The sequence below is a fragment of the Ranitomeya variabilis genome, chromosome 1, assembly GCF_051348905.1.
Source record: "Ranitomeya variabilis isolate aRanVar5 chromosome 1, aRanVar5.hap1, whole genome shotgun sequence".
NCBI lineage: Eukaryota > Metazoa > Chordata > Amphibia > Anura > Dendrobatidae > Ranitomeya > Ranitomeya variabilis.
In genome coordinates, this window is record NC_135232.1 from 446,004,972 (window position 1) to 446,021,243 (window position 16,272).

Here is a 16,272-nt window from a genome sequence, read left to right on the forward strand (position 1 = left end):
CGTCTCCCGAGATCTCAGGACGAGATCTGAATCAGTATGCGCCGCCCAAGCAGCCATTTTTCGGGAGGCCGCCGCAATGGAGCTGCCGGGGCCTCGGGGCTTTGAGGAAATGCCGGCGGAGCCCCAACGCTGCACAAAGATGCGCCTCCTCCCCCCAGCACAGAGCCCCCACGCTGCACAAAGAGGAGCCGCCGACGCCCCCAGCACAGAGACACCATGCTGCACAAAGAGGAGCTGCCGCCGCCCCCCCAGCACAGAGAGTATCACTGCCACAATGAGGTGAGACGCCCCTCACTTCGTCATTGGGACCACTTCTCCCACCCACCATATGCACATTGGTCCGCACCCGCCCTATAAGAGGACCCCCGACTTTTAAGAATTTCAGGGGTTAAAAGGTCGTCTTATATGCCAGGAAATACGGTACTTAGATGTAGAATCTAGACTAATCTTGTGGACCAGCAAATATGTTGATAGGATATTTGTGACTTTATGGTGGTGAGGGGATGTTACTGGCTCTCAATGGAGAAACCCATCTGGCGTGCAGACAGTTCTCCATGGGTGAAAATGTACCGTATTTTTTGGATTATAAGACGCACCAGACCGTAAGACACATCCCAAATTTTCAGAAGGAAAATAGGGGAAAAATGTGTCAAATGGGGGTCCGTCTTACAGTCCGAATTCAGCTTACGGGGGAGGGGTGGTCACGAGGAGTTCGGTGGTCCAGGCTGGTGCGGTGGCCTCCGGGATAACCCATCCCAGGCTGGTGCCGTGGTGCTGCTCTCTGGTGTGGCGGGGCTCCGTCGGCATTTTGCAACAGGTGCTCTGTGGGGCTGCGGTGGCAGTTCCCTGGGCTCCACCGGCATCTCATGAATGCCTGAAGGCCCACACAGATCCATTCCTGCGATGCGGTGGCCTCATGCTCAGATTCAGATCTCTGCAATGAGACCACCGCTGCCCCGGTCCCATAGAGCACCGCCACAACAGAGAGCCGCACCAGCCTGGGAAGGGAGTCTGCAGCGTGGGACCTCCGCCACGGTATTTCTAAGTATATTCCGAATATAAAAAATTTTGGGGGAAAAAGTGCGTCTTATAGTCTGAAAAATACAGTAAATTAAATCCTATCAACCAACACCTAGTTTACCAGATAGGATACTTTTCCTGTAGCGCATTGCCTGTAAATGAGAAACTCCCACCCACCCCCAACAGCCCACTGCTGGAGCACTATTGGAATTCTTAAAAGTACAAAGGATGCTTCATACCTGTTAATGTGTCTTCACAGGTAAGTGTAGATGTGGCACCTGACGACCTCTGTAAGACTATGACATCTATACTGTACAGGGAATGCCATAAAGAGTGCAATTAACCATGGTGAACTTGCTTCCCTGAGAGATAGAGAGACATGTTTGATAAATATTACGTTAGGGTCCCATCAATGAAAGGTACGCCTTGTCACAGCTGGTGGGCTCTCCTGAATTGACCAATTTATATGCCAAGTACATTCATTTTAGAAGTATTCCACCTAAAAGTAATGCAGTTGAAAATTTCATATATTCAGTGTTTACATATATCTTAAAATGTGAGTTATCCAGTAGTTGATAACATTTCTCCTTCACCTTATTGGGGGACACAGGCGTGGGTGTATGCTGCTGCCAATAGGAGGCTGTCACTAAGTGATACAAAGAAAGTTAGATCCTCCTCTGCAGTATACACCCTCCTGCTGGCTCTCAGCTAACCAGTTCTTGCTTAGTGTCTGTAGGAGGCACTTGGGTCTGGTTCAGACCCCATCGTTTTTATTTTATTTTTTACTGTACTGTAAATTTTTATTTTTTTAAAATAACGGAGTGAAGGGGGCGACGGATCCTTTCAAGGTTCCGATCTCCCCCGAACCATCAACAGGCGAGAACGCAGAGTGTCGCCTCACCGTACCCTCTCTTGTGATGTGGGAGCCATGCCTGAGCTAAATTTAGGGGCGACTGTTCCGTCGGGTCCCGATCTCCCCACTCCAGCAACGGATGAGCACATAGAGTATCGCCTCCTGGAGCCAGGCCTATGGCCGGACAACTTGCCCAGTCCACCCAGGGGCCTTGAACTCCGTGGATGTACAGAGGCTCCTTCTCTTTGGCGTCCGAGCAGCCCCCACTGTCCCACCACTGTTAAAGCGGATGGCACAAGGCGACGGACGGTTCCTCTCCACCTCCCTAACAAAGGGATGGTGGATTGAGGGTTATCGCTTCATCCCTGCACCGTCCACCCTGCAATACCGCAAGCCACACCCCAACCCCGGAGGCCACAACGTAACTCGGAGGGTACCCGGAGGCCACTCCAACTTGGAGGGTGCCCGGAGGTCACACCGCAATTCAGAGGGTACCGGAGGCCAAACGCAAAATCAGATGGCATCGGAGGCCACATCCCAACTAGGAGGATGCATGGAGGCCACATCCCAACTCAGAGGGTAACAGACTCCACATTTCAACTCGTAGGGTACCGGATACCAAACTAATTCGGAGGGCCACACCCCAACTCGGAGGTTGCCTGCAAGGTACCAGAAACAACACCCCAACTCAGAGGGTACTGGAGGCCACACCCCAACTCGGAGAGTACTGGAGGCCACACCCCAATTGAGAGGATACCGGACGCCACATCCAAAGAGGCAATACCCCAACTCAGAGAGTACCGGAGGCCACACCCCAATTCGGAGGCTACTAAAAGGCCACACCCCAACTCAGAGGGTACAGGATGCCACACCTCAACTCGAAGGGTACTTGGAGGCAACACCCCAACTAGGAGGGTACCGGAGGCCAAACCTCAATTCGGAGGGTACCGGAGGACACATCCCCACTCCAGAGGCTACCAGACTCCACACCACAATTCATAGGGTACCAGATGCCACATCATAATTCGGAGGGTTCTGGAGGCCACACCCCAACTCGGAGGGTACTGGAGGCAACACCCCAAATTGGAGGATACCAAAGGTCACACCCCAACTCGGAGGGTTCCGGAGGCCACACCCCAACCCAGAGGCTGCCGAATGGCACACCCCAACTCGGAGGGTAGCAGAGGCCACACATCAACTTAGAGGGTACCCGGTAGCCACAACTGTCTCGGAGTATACAAGGAGGCCACACCCCAAATCGGAGGGTGCCCAGAGGCCACACCTCAACTCGGAGGGTGCCCGGAGGCCACACCCCTACTCAGAGGCTACCAAATTTCACACTAATTCGAATTATACCCTCCAAATTGTGGTGTGGCCTCAGGTACCCTCCGAGCTAGGGAGTGGCCTTCGGTACCCTTCAAATTGGGGTGTGACCTAAGTAACCTTCGATTTGGGGTGTGGCCTCCAGTTCCCTCCTAGTTGGGGTGTAGACTCTGGGGGTGTGGCCTCCGGTACCCTCCGAGCTGGAATGTGGCCTTCGATATCCTCCGAGTTGGGGTGTGGCCTCAGATACCCTCCAATTTGGTGTGTGGCCTCCGAAACCCTCAGTTAGGGTGTGGCCTTCTATACTCTCCGTGTTGGGGTGTGGCCTTTGGTACCTTCCAGCACCCTCTGATTTGGGGTGTGGTTTCCTTTACCCTCAAAGTTAAGGTGTGGACTCCAATACCCTCAGAGTTAGGCTTTGGCCTCCGGTGCCCTTCGAGCTGGAGTGTGGCCCCCAGTACCCTACGAGTTGGGGTGTGGCCTCCAAAACGCTCCGAGCTGGGGTTTGGCCTTTGAACTCGAGTTTGGGTGTGGTCTCCGGTACCTTCCAGGCACCCTCCGAGATGGTGTGGCCTCCAGGTACCCTCAGGTTTGGGGTGTGGCCTACGGTACCCTCGTGGTGTGGCCTCTGGTACCCTCCGAGTAGGGGTGTTGTTCCCCGGCACCCTGCGAACTGGGGTGTGGCCTCCGATACCCTCTGAGTTTGGGTGTGGCCTCATGTACCTTCCAGGCACCCTCCGAGATGAGGTGTTGCCTCCAGGTACCCTCTACTGTGGGGTGTGGCCTACCGTACCCTCTGAGATGTGGAGTGGCTTCCAGTACCCTCCGAATTGTGGTGTGGCCTTCGAGTAACCTCAGCGTTGGGGTGTGGCCTACGGTACCGTCTGAGTTGGGGTGTGGCCTCTGGTAACCTTCGAGTAGGGGTGTGGTCTCCAGTACCCTGCGAGTTGGGGTGTGGCCCCCGATGCCCTGCGAGCTGGGGTGTCGCCTCCGGGTACCCTCCAAGTTGAGGTTTGGCCTCCAGTACCATCCAAGCAGGGGTGTGGCCTCCAGTACCCTCCGAGTTGGAGTGTGGCATCCAGGTGCTGACCTTCCAGGCACCCTTGGAGTTGAGGTGTGGCTTCCAGTACCCTCCGAGTTGGGATGTGGCCTCCGGGCACACTCTGAATTGGGGTGTGGCCTCTGGTACCTTCCAGGCACCTTCCGAGATGGGGTATGGCCTCCAGGTACCCTATGGTATGGGGTGTGAACTCCTGGAACCCTCCGAGTTGGGGAGTGGCCTCTGGGCACCCTCTGAATTGGGGTGTGGCCTCTGGTACCTTCCAGGCACCTTCCGAGATGGGGTATGGCCTCCAGGTACCCTATGGTATGGGGTGTGGCCTCCAGTACCCTCAGTTGGGGCGTGGCCTCTGAGTAATGTCAGAGTAGGGGTGTGGCCTATGGTACCCTCCTTGTTTAGGTGTGGCCTCTGGTACCCTCCGAGTAGGGGGGTGGTCGCCAGTACCCTGCGAGCTGGGGTGTGGCCTCCGATACCATCCGAGTTGGGTGTGGACTCCGGTACCTTCCAGGCACCTTCCGAGATGGAGTGTGGACTCCAGCACCCTCCGAGTTGGGGTATGGCCTCCAATGCCCTCCGAGTTGGTGTGTGGCCTCCAACACCCTTTGAGTTGGGGTGTGGCCTCCATGCACCCTCCTAGTTGGGGTGTGGCCTCCGGTACCCTCGGAGTTGAGGTATGGCCTACAATACCCTCCGAATTGGGGTTTGGCCAGCGGTACCCTCCTTTTCTCCAGTCACCTTCCACGACAGCAGTATCGGAGGATGTCTCCCCGCCCTAATAGGGGACAGGAAACAGAGGTTAAATACCCCTCCCCTTCCTGCAACCACCAGTGTTTTTCCTGTGCCCTATGGGGCATGAAGAGGTTCTCTGATAGTGCTGCCGTGGCCGGCGATCGGGAGCACTGTTACCTTTCTAGCCGGGCAGTCGAGGTCGGGGGCTCCACTCTCCTCCTCCATCCAGACTGCTCCCATCTCCGTGACCTTTCACGCGACTTGGGACCCCTGCCCGCCCTACCCGCGCCTCTTTCGGGAGGCAAAGCAGGGTGGTGCGGTGCTCCGGGGTCCTTCTCAAGCTCCCCGGCTTCCTCCTCCCTCCACGCTGCTGCTGGAACTGGCGCGCGCACCGGAAGTGACGTTCAGCCGAACTTCCGTTTTTTTCGCCGGCTCCTTGCGCCGCAGCTCCCGCGCGCGCCGTTCAGCGTCCTGAGCCGGGACATGCAGTGGCGGCATGGACGGGACATCCCTGACCCCCCCCCCATCAAACAGACACCACGAGGGGGAGGAGCACCACCAATCTCGCTGGGAGCCTCGGTAACCTATTTATTCCTGGCTAAGGAAGCCTCCAGGTAAGACCTCCTGTCTATACTCTCTATAGTCAGATCTCTGATATGGATGGCGACAAATCCCTTCACTCTGCTTCTGCAGAGCCCAGCGCTCACCCCCCTGCCGTAAGTAGTGGGATGATGTCCCTTGCTGTCCATTTTCTAAAATCAAGCGACTTAGTCCGTCTTCTCTCTCTCCCCTTTAGGGAGACAAGGCTTCTGCCTCTAAGAAGGTGCCCAGTCGCAAGTGTGCTGCATGTGCGTCCAAGCTTCCCTCCACATATAAAAAGAAGCTCTGCCAGCCATGCACAGACGAGGTTCTGGGTGCTGAACAGCCCTCTCTTATGGACAGCATCAGGACTCTCATCAGGCAGGAAGTTCAATCTTCCATGGCGACCTTCTCCCAGCCCCCGACACCACAGCCTCCTCCTGCTAAAAAAAGGAAAATAGCCCCTGTAGTCTCTGACTCTGACTCAGGAGAAGTGCATACTTCTGACTCGGGACCGTTGGGAGAATGAGAGTTCTGCCTCTACCTCTGCTCCCAAATCAGACAACAAAAAGTATCTCTTCCTCCGAGGATTTGGAGGAATTAGTGTCTATGGTGAGGGGCACCATGGGGGTGGAGGAGGAGGTGGAGGGCCATTCTGTACAGGATGACATGTTCGGGGGGTTAAAGCCCAAATCGGTAAAGGGATTCCCCATACACGAAAATATAGAAAGTCTCATCCTCCATGAGTGGGGCCTTCCAGAGAAAGGGTTAAATGTGCCATCAGAACTCAAGAACCGGTTTCCCTTGGAGGGAGACTGTTCTCTTTTCGAAATGCCCAAGGTCGATGTCCAGGTTTCAAGGGTAACCAAAAAAACAGCCCTGCCTTTTGAAGATTCCTCCCAGCTAAAAGATCCCATGGATCGCAAAACTGAGAGTTTATTAAGAAAATCCTGGGAGACTTCAACTAACCTACTGAGGTCCAACGTGGCATCAACATGTGTAGCCAGATCCCTGTTCCTCTGGCTGCGTACATTGGAAAATCACCTGGTGCAGGGTACACCCAGAGAAGAGATTCTTAATTCTCTTCCTCTGCTCCAAAGGGCAACCGGATTCCTTGCGGACGCCTCCGCAGAATCAGTACGGGTTGCCGCTAAATCAGCGGTTCTCACTAATTCCGCTAGAAGAGCTTTGTGGCTCAAATCCTGGGGAGGTGATATTACCTCAAAGTCTAAGCTTTGCGGTATACCTTTCCAGGGTCATTATGCATTTGGGCCAGTCCTGGACGAAATCTTGGACAAAGCTTCGGATAAGAAGAAGGTCCTTCCGGAACAAAAGAACCCTAAGAAGCGGTTTTTTCGTCCCCCCCGTGACCAAACCCCCCAGCAGAATTACAGGGGTAAGGGCAAATCAGGACGATGGAGTTACCCCAAGGGAGGAAAAGCCAGAAACATCCTGGTCCTCCAACCGACTCAGGCCTCTGAAAAACAATGACTGCCCTCCGGTCGGGGGTCAACTCTCGGGATTCCTCTCCCAGTGGCAGGTGATTACCACAAACCAGCGGGTCCTACATACCATACGGGAGGGACTAAGATTGGAGTTCGAGAGTCCTCCTCCCCATCGTCTGTCTATCACTTCCCTACAATCCCCAGGACTTCGGGAAATTTTGATGCCGGATATCCTAGACCTGCTTCGAGCGAAGGTGATCTCCCAGGTACCACATCGGGAAATAGGAGAAGGTCACTATTCCCACCTCTTCATGGTGAAAAAACCCTCAGGGAAACATCGCATCATTATCAACCTGAAACCTCTAAATCAGGTAATAAAATACCGGAGATTCAAAATGGAATCGATCAGATCAGCAATCCCGCTGATCGGTCAGGACTGGGTGATGGCGACGCTGGACCTGAGGGACGCATACTATCATGTGCCAATACACCCAGACCACAGAAGATTCCTCAGGTTCGCGATCTCCCAAAACAAACGGGTCAGCCATTACCAATTCAACGTCCTCCCGTTCGGAGTCTCGTCGGCTCCACGAGTCTTGTCCAAGATCATGACAGAAGCGGTAATCTTTATTCGTCAACAGGGGATCTGTGTCATACCATACCTGGACGATTTTCTTATCATCGCTCCATCCGCTTCACGTCTCAATCAGGATGTGACAAGTCCTCGACATTCTAGAATCTCTCAGGTGGATCCCGAACCTGGAGAAATCAGACCTCCAGCCTTCGCCACAGAAGAAATTCCTAGGAATCCTTCTGGATTCGGAGAAGAGAATGTCCTTTCTACCCGAGGACCGTCAGACCGATCTTGTCCGCAGGATCTCCAGGTTCAGAGATCAAAGAGCCCCGACTCTAAGAGACTTTGTCAGTCCTGGGCTCATGGACATCCTGCATTCAAGCAGTCTCCTGGGCGCAAGCCCATACGAGAATACTTCAATCACACATCCTGGCATACTCAAGAGGACTTCAGATGGCCTTAACCAGGAAGATTCCCCTTCCCTCGCATGTGAGATCCTCTCTGTTATGGTGGCTGAACCCCCAGAATCTACACCGAGGAGTCAGCTGGGACCAGCTTCCCCTCAGAGTTCTCACAACAGACGCAAGTCAGAGAGGTTGGGGCGCCGTGATAGAAGGCTTCCACTTCCAGGGGTTGTGGGCCCCAGATGTGAGACGCAGTTCCTCAAATCTGAGGGAATTGAAAGCGGTGGAAGAGGCGCTAAAAGCCGAATCTGTCATCATCCAGGGCTACCATGTCCGGGTGATGTCCGACAATATGACCACCGTGGCATATCTCCGACACCAAGGGGGCACAGGACACTCGAACCTGAAGCTGACTGCTGGAAGGATTTTTTCCTGGGCAGAAAACCACCTGATGTCAATCTCGGCAGTTCATATAAGGGGATTGGACAATTCCCAGGCGGATTATCTCAGCCGGAGAGACTTCCATCCAGGGGAATGGTCTCTAAACCAGGAGGTATTCCTAGCCCTGGTCCAGAGGTGGGGAACTCCCGATGTGGACCTATTTGCCAGCATTCAGAACACAAAATCAAACACCTTCTTCTCCCTGACCCCCTCAAATGGGACACTAGGACTGGACGCGTTCTCCCACCCCTGGGAGTTTACCCTGGCATATGCTTTTCCACCGATACCATTGCTACCCAGGACGTTGCAGAAGATCCGGACGGATCAAGTCACAACGATTTTGGTGGCCCCATTATGGCCAGGAAGGAGCTGGTTCAGCGCACTAACTGGCATGTGTCTAGAAGGCCCGATTCCGCTACCACAGAGACACGACCTTCTTCAACAGGGTCCCCTGACCCATCCAGACCTACACAAACTAAAGTTGACAGCCTGGTTACTGAAGCCGAGATCCTGAGAGCCAGAGGACTCTCGCAGGAAGTAATCGAAACCCTACAGAAAAGTAGGAAGCCAATAACGAACGCCATTTATGGCAAGATATGGAAGAAATTTTCATCATGGTGTGCCCCGAACAGTCCGGATCCTTTCAACCCAAATATTGCGCAGATTCTTCAATTCCTACAGAAGGGCTTAGAGCTGGGTCTTTCACCAAGTACCCTAAAGGTTCAGGTGTCAGCTCTTGGTGCTTTCTTTGACCGGGATCTAGCAAGTCATCGATGGGTGAAACGATTCATATCATCGGCAACCAGAATCCGTCCGAGACTCCAGATCCATACCCCACCTTGGGACTTAAACCTGGTGCTAAAAGGTCTGACCGGGGACCCCTTTGAACCCCTTTCAGCATCTAGCTTAAAGATCTTAACCCTCAAAACGGTCTTTCTGGTAGCTATCACCACTGCCAGGCGTATAGGGGAGTTACAAGCCTTATCAATTCAGGAACCATTCCTGACTATAACTACGGATAGTATAATCCTCAAATTAGACCCGTCCTTTACACCTAAAGTAGCTTCAAGCTTTCACAGAAATCAGGACATCATATTACCTTCTTTCTGTCCCAATCCCTCTAATCCTAAAGAGGAGGTCTTTCACACCCTGGACGTCCGCAGGGTGGTCCTGTTCTACCTCCAGCAAAGGGAGGATTGGAGGTTGGATCAAAACCTGTTCATCCAGTGGTCAGGGCGTAATAAGGGCAAGAAGGCAGCCAAAAGCACAATCGCTAATTGGATAAAGCAGGCCATTAGCCTAGCATACTCTTCTCAAAAGCTATCACCCCCAGCTTCTCTGAAGGCCCACTCTACCCGCTCAGTCTCAACCTCCTGGGCGGAAAGGGGAAGCGCTTCAGCAGAGCAGATTTGCAGAGCCGCCACCTGGTCGTCAATACACACGTTCACCAGGCACTACAGGCTCAACTTCAACAGGGATCTAACGTTCGGCAGACGTGTTCTGCAGGCGGTTGTCCCTCCCTAAAGAAATTAGCGGTTGGTATCACTCCGATACTGCTGTCGTGGAAGGTGACTGGAGAAAATAGAATTAGTTCTTACCGGTAATTCGGTTTCTAGGAACCTTCCACGACAGCACTAATTTCCCTCCCTATCTGTTTTATAAATTTATGATTCCTGCACTTAAATGGTAACTATACATGCTACTGTGTCCAGAAAAAACACTGGTGGTTGCAGGAAGGGGAGGGGTATTTAACCTCTTTGTTTCCTGTCCCCTATTAGGGCGGGGAGACATCCTCCGATACTGCTGTCGTGGAAGGTTCCTAGAAACCGAATTACCGGTAAGAACTAATTCTATTTTTAGGGTGTGGTCTCCAGTACCTTTTGAGTTGGGGTGTGGCCTCCTGTACCTTCCGAGTTGGGGTGTGGCGTCTGTAACGGGGTCTACCGTGCTGGAGTACCTCTTTAGTACCACCCCGTGATTCAGGAGGTCCACTCTGTGTTAGCTGGAGTCTGAATGAAGGATGCTGGCTGGAATTCCTTGATTACATGGGCGCATATAAAATACTAGATTGTGGCCCGATTCTAACGCATCGGGTATTCTAGAATATGCATGTCCCCATAGTATATGGACAATGGCGGCACTTGACAGCAGTGGAGGACAATGATGATTCCAGAATTCGCGGCAGACTGTGCCCGTCGCTGATTGGTCGAGGCAACCTTTATGACATCATCGTCGCCATGGCAACCATTATGACATCTACGTCGATACTGTGCCCGTCGCTGATTGGTCGAGGCCCAGGCGGCCTCGACCAATCAGAGACGCAGGATTTCCATTATGACATCATCGTCGCTATGCTGTGCCTGTCGCTGATTGGTCGAGGCCGCCAGAGACGCGGCATTTCCAGGACAGACAGACAGAAAGACAGACAGACGGAAAAACCCTTAGACAATTATATATATACTAGACTGTGGCCCGATTCTAACGCATCGGGTATTCTAGAATATGCATGTCCTCGTAGTATATGGACAATGATGATTCCAGAATTCGCGGCAGACTGTGCCCGTCGCTGATTGGTCGAGGCAACCTTTATGACATCATCGTCGCCATGGCAACCATTATGACATCTACGTCGATACTGTGCCCGTCGCTGATTGGTCGAGGCCTGGCGGCCTCGACCAATCAGAGACGCGGGATTTCCATTATGACATCATCGTCGCCATGCTGTGCCCGTCTCTGATTGGTCGAGGCCCGGCGGCCTTGACCAATCAGAGAGGCGGGATTTCCAGGACAGACAGACAGACAGACAGACAGACAGACAGAAAGACAGACAGAAAGACAGACAGAAAGACAGACAGACAGACAGACAGACAGACAGACGGAAAAACCCTTAGACAATTATATATATATATATACTAGACTGTGGCCCGATTCTAATGCATCGGGTATTCTAGAATATGCATGTCCCCGTAGTATATGGACAATGATGATTCCAGAATTCGCGGCAGACTGTGCCCGTCGCTGATTGGTCGAGGCAACCTTTATGACATCATCGTTGCCATGGCAACCATTATGACATCTACGTCGATACTGTGCCCGTCGCTGATTGGTCGAGGCAACCTTTATGACATCATCGCCGCCATGCTGTGCCCGTCTCTGATTGGTCGAGGCCGAATCAGAGACACGGGATTTCCAGGACAGACAGACAGACAGACGGAAAAACCCTTAGACAATTATATATATAGATATAGATAGATCACTGCTTCTCCACGTATTTCCAGTATGACAACACTTTACTCACAGGACACAGAATATATATCACACAGGTACAGAGGGCAGCCCTATTGAAAAGCGGCAGGCCAGACATACATTACAGTAGCCGCAGGGGGCCGGAGCCTGCCGATATTTACTGTGGGAATTACAAAGGTGGGAGAGGTCAGAAGGGGGATATCTTGTCCCCTCTGCCCAGGGGCGCAGCCTGTGGGCTGATGCATTAGGGACATGCCTCTCACATGGAAACTATTATACATACATATAACTGCACAACATAATCTGGGTGCTGAGGGGTTCCGTAACACGGCTCCCCCTTTTCAGCGACGCGATCGGCATACACAGTCTGATCCTTAATGGATCGGTTTGGGGATGACTGAAGTTTATGGGGTTGGTACAAGTTCCGTTTGTCGACTTAGTCCATCGGCGTTACCATTTTGTTTGCCGGGTCTGTAGTGGATGGTGAAGTCCAGAGGTTGTAGGGCTAAACTCCACCGCAGTAATCTGGCGTCTCCGGAGACCCGATTAAGTCAAACTAGGGGATTATGGTCCGTTAGGAGGGAAAACTGTCGTCCATACAAATATGGTTGCAACTTTTTGAGTGCCCATACTACCGCCAGGCACTCCTTCTCGATGGCTGCATAGCTTATTTCACGGGGCAGTAGTTTCCGACTCAGGTGAGCTACAGGGTGTTCTTGGCCGTCTGGCCCGACTTGGCTCAGTACTGCCCCCAATCCAAATATAGAAGTGTCTGTGTGAACAAGGAAACGTTTAGTTGGATCGGGTGCGGCCAATACAGGGGTATTGGGGAGGGTGTCCTTTAGCTGGCAGAAGGCTTCCTAACACTCTGGGGTCCAGGTTACCTGGTGGGGTTGGTTCTTACGGGTCAGATCAGTGAGGGGCTTGGCTACGCTGTCCCTAGAAACGCCATGACCTGGGTTTTAGTGCATGGGTTGGGCCATTTGGCTATGGCCTCAATCTTGGCTGGTTCTGGTCACTGTTTCCCACTTCCCACCCAATGCCCTAAATACTGAACCTCTGCTTTGCCCACGTGACACTTGTTTGGGTTCAGGGTGATTCCGGCCTTGTGGATCCTGTCCAATACTGTCTCTAGGTGATTTAGATGCTCTTCCCATGTCGCGCTGTAGATGGCGATGTCATCCAGGTAGGCACAAGCATAGTCTTGGAGACATCTAGAAGCCGGTCAGCCAGCAACTGGAAGGTCGCCGGGGCAGTCTTCATCCCGAATGGCATAACTCGAAACTGGAATAAGCCGAACGGGGTGACAAATGCCGACTTGGGAATAGCGTCAGGACTAAGGGGAATCTGCCAGTAGCCTTTGCATAGATCGATGGTGGTCAAATACTTTGCCCCCGCCAGCCGGTCTAACAACTCATCCACACGCGGGATGGGATATGCATCCGTCACCATTTTCTCATTGAGCTTACGATAGTCTACACAAAACCGTGTAGTCCCATCCTTCTTGGGCATTAACACTACGGGGAATATCCAGGGACTATCTGACTCTTCAATGACCCCTAAACGCAACATCTCTTGTAGCTCTTGTCACATCCCTTCTTGTACAGACTCAGGGACGCGGAAGGGGGGTGTCACAGGGGGGTCTGATCCTGGGTCTCAACCTTGTGTTGTGCCAGGTGAGTGTACCCTGGTCTCCCCGAAAACATCCTGTCGCTGTCTCAACAACACCTCCGCCTGCTGTCTCTCCCGGGGACCTAGGTCTTCACCCCAGTGTACCTGGTCCCATGTTTTAGACTGAATCCTTTCCCCTAAGACATCCGGCAAGGGAAGTCTGGCTAAATCCTCTGCTTCAAGTGCACAGATAGCCACTACCTCTTCAGAGCGCTCCCGGTAGGGCTTCAGCATATTCACGTGGAACATGCAGATAACCCTGGGGTCGTCACAATCGGCGACGTTTTAGGTGGTGTCAGCTATTTTCCCCACTACTTGGTAGGGCCCCTGCCATGCAGCTTGGAACTTGTTCTGCCTAGTGGGCTCTAACACCAGGACCTTCTGTCCTATTTCCAAGGTGCATTCTCTGGCCCTCCGATCGTACCATACGCGCTGGCGCCGCTGGGCCACCTGTATGTTCCCACGTACAGCCTGGGTCATGTAGGCGGTCCCAGAATTCCAGGACATAGGGTGCAATAGGTACCCCTTCTATGATGCCCTCCCCTTCCCAGTGTTCTAGCACTTAGGGTACCGTCTCACAGTGGCACTTTGGTCGCTACAACGGTACGATCCGTGACGTTACAGCGATATCCATACGATATCGCTGTTTCTGACACGCAGCAGCGATCAGGGACCCCGCTGAGAATCGTACGTCGTAGCAGATCGTTTGGAACTTTATTTCGTCGCTGGATCTCCCGCTGTCATCGCTGGATCGGTGTGTGTGACACCGATCCAGCGATGCGTTCGCTTGTAACCAGGGTAAACATCGGGTTACTAAGCGCAGGGCCGTGCTTAGTAACCCGATGTTTACCCTGGTTACTATCGTAAATGTAAAAAAAAAAAACAGTACATACTCACATTCCGGTGTCCGTCAGGTCCCCTGCCGTCTGCTTCCCGCACTGACTGTGAGTGCCGGCCGTAAAGCAGGGCACAGCGGTGACGTCACTGCTGTGCTCTGCTTTTACTTTACGGCCGGCCGGCGCTCACAGTCAGTGCGGGAAGCAGACGGTGAGGGACCTGACGGACACCGGAATGTGAGTATGTACTGTTTTTTTTTTTTTTTACATTTACGATGGTAACCAGGGTAAACATCGGGTTACTAAGCGCGACCCTCCGCTTAGTAACCCAATGTTTACCCTGGTTACCCGGGGACTTCGGCATCTTTGGTCGCTGGAGAGCTGTCTGTGTGACAACTCCCCAGCGACCACACAACGACTTACCAACGATCACGGCCAGGTCGTATCGCTGGTCGTGATCGTTGGTAAATCGTTTAGTGTAACGGTACCCTAAGTCTAGGGGTCCCCTTACCCGTCTCCTGTTCGAATGGGAGAACCCCGTGGATTCTTGGGGCACCTCCCGATAGGCAAACAGGAGGTGTGGTAAGAATTTCTCCCAGTCCCTGTAGGTCCTGGTAAAAGTCCCAATGAGTTGTTTTAACGTCCCATTAAAGCGTTCACACAACCCATTGGTTTGTGGGTGGTACGGGGCGCTTCTAATGGACTTTACACCGCACAGCTTCCACAGTTGGTTGGTTACCTCTGCTGTAAACTGGGTACCCTGGTCTGAGATAATCTCCCGGGGAAATCCAACCCGTGAGAAAACCTGGAGCAGGGCAACCGCCACCGTCTGCCAGTATGTTAGGAAACGCAACCGCCTCTGGATACCGTGTGGCATAATCTACCACTGTCAATATATACCTTTTCCCTGATGGACTGGGTTTGGCTAATGGCCCTATCAGATCGACCGCTACTCGGCTAAATGGTTCCTCCACAATGGGGAGGGGGCGTAATTTGGCCTTGCATCGATCTCCCCTCTTGCCAATGCGCTGGCAACTGTCACAGGTCTGGCAGTACTGACGAACATCTATTCGTCAGTACAGACTATTTTTTTGCATGGGTGCTCCAAGCAGCCAATTCCTGATTGTAGGTTGGCTGCATCGGTATTATTTGCACCTGTGTTGTTTGCTATCTTTACTTGGGCCTGGTGCACCCTGGGTAGTGCAATTGTTGGAGGCCTTGAACAGGTAAGCATGCCTGTGTTCTGGTGTTTTTTTTTTTGAGTTTAGTGGAGGTTTTCCTCCAATGGTGTTTTTTTAGATTAGGACTGCCAAGATACAAGGACCCTTGACGTGGGTTGGCAGCTTCAATATTGTGGCCATAATATCAACCAATACCTTGCATACATTGTTATGTTTTTGGTGCACTGTACATTTTTCCAGGGTGCGCCTGGGCCCTAGATGGCTCTGTACACTGTGGCCTCTGTTCACACAGGATGCATCATGGTTAGCCCGCTATATTTATGGCGTCATTAATAGGCTTTTCACCATATACTTTGCAGTCCTGTGTGAACATGCCACATACAGACTATTTTTTTGCATGGGTGCTCCAAGCAGCCAATTCCTGATTGTAGGTTGGCTGCATCGGTATTATTTGCACCTGTGTTGTTTGCTATCTTTACTTGGGCCTGGTGCACCCTGGGTAGTGCAATTGTTGGAGGCCTTGAACAGGTAAGCATGCCTGTGTTCTGGTGTTTTTTTTTTTGAGTTTAGTGGAGGTTTTCCTCCAATGGTGTTTTTTTAGATTAGGACTGCCAAGATACAAGGACCCTTGACGTGGGTTGGCAGCTTCAATATTGTGGCCATAATATCAACCAATACCTTGCATACATTGTTATGTTTTTGGTGCACTGTACATTTTTCCAGGGTGCGCCTGGGCCCTAGATGGCTCTGTACACTGTGGCCTCTGTTCACACAGGATGCATCATGGTTAGCCCGCTATATTTATGGCGTCATTAATAGGCTTTTCACCATATACTTTGCAGTCCTGTGTGAACATGCCACATACAGACTATTTTTTTGCATGGGTGCTCCAAGCAGCCAATTCCTGATT

At 52.4% G+C, this 16,272-nt stretch overlaps 1 long non-coding RNA gene across 2 annotated transcripts in view; it reads right to left on the minus strand.

Annotated features, from left to right (window-relative positions):
- The window catches only part of LOC143764289 (uncharacterized), a 78,496-nt gene that overhangs the window by 6,117 nt on the left and 56,107 nt on the right, over positions 1-16,272 (minus strand). For both annotated transcript variants that reach the window (XR_013213143.1, XR_013213145.1), the window contains exon 2: positions 1,260-1,382. This is a non-coding gene — a long non-coding RNA (uncharacterized LOC143764289). The remainder of the gene's footprint in view (positions 1-1,259; positions 1,383-16,272) is intronic.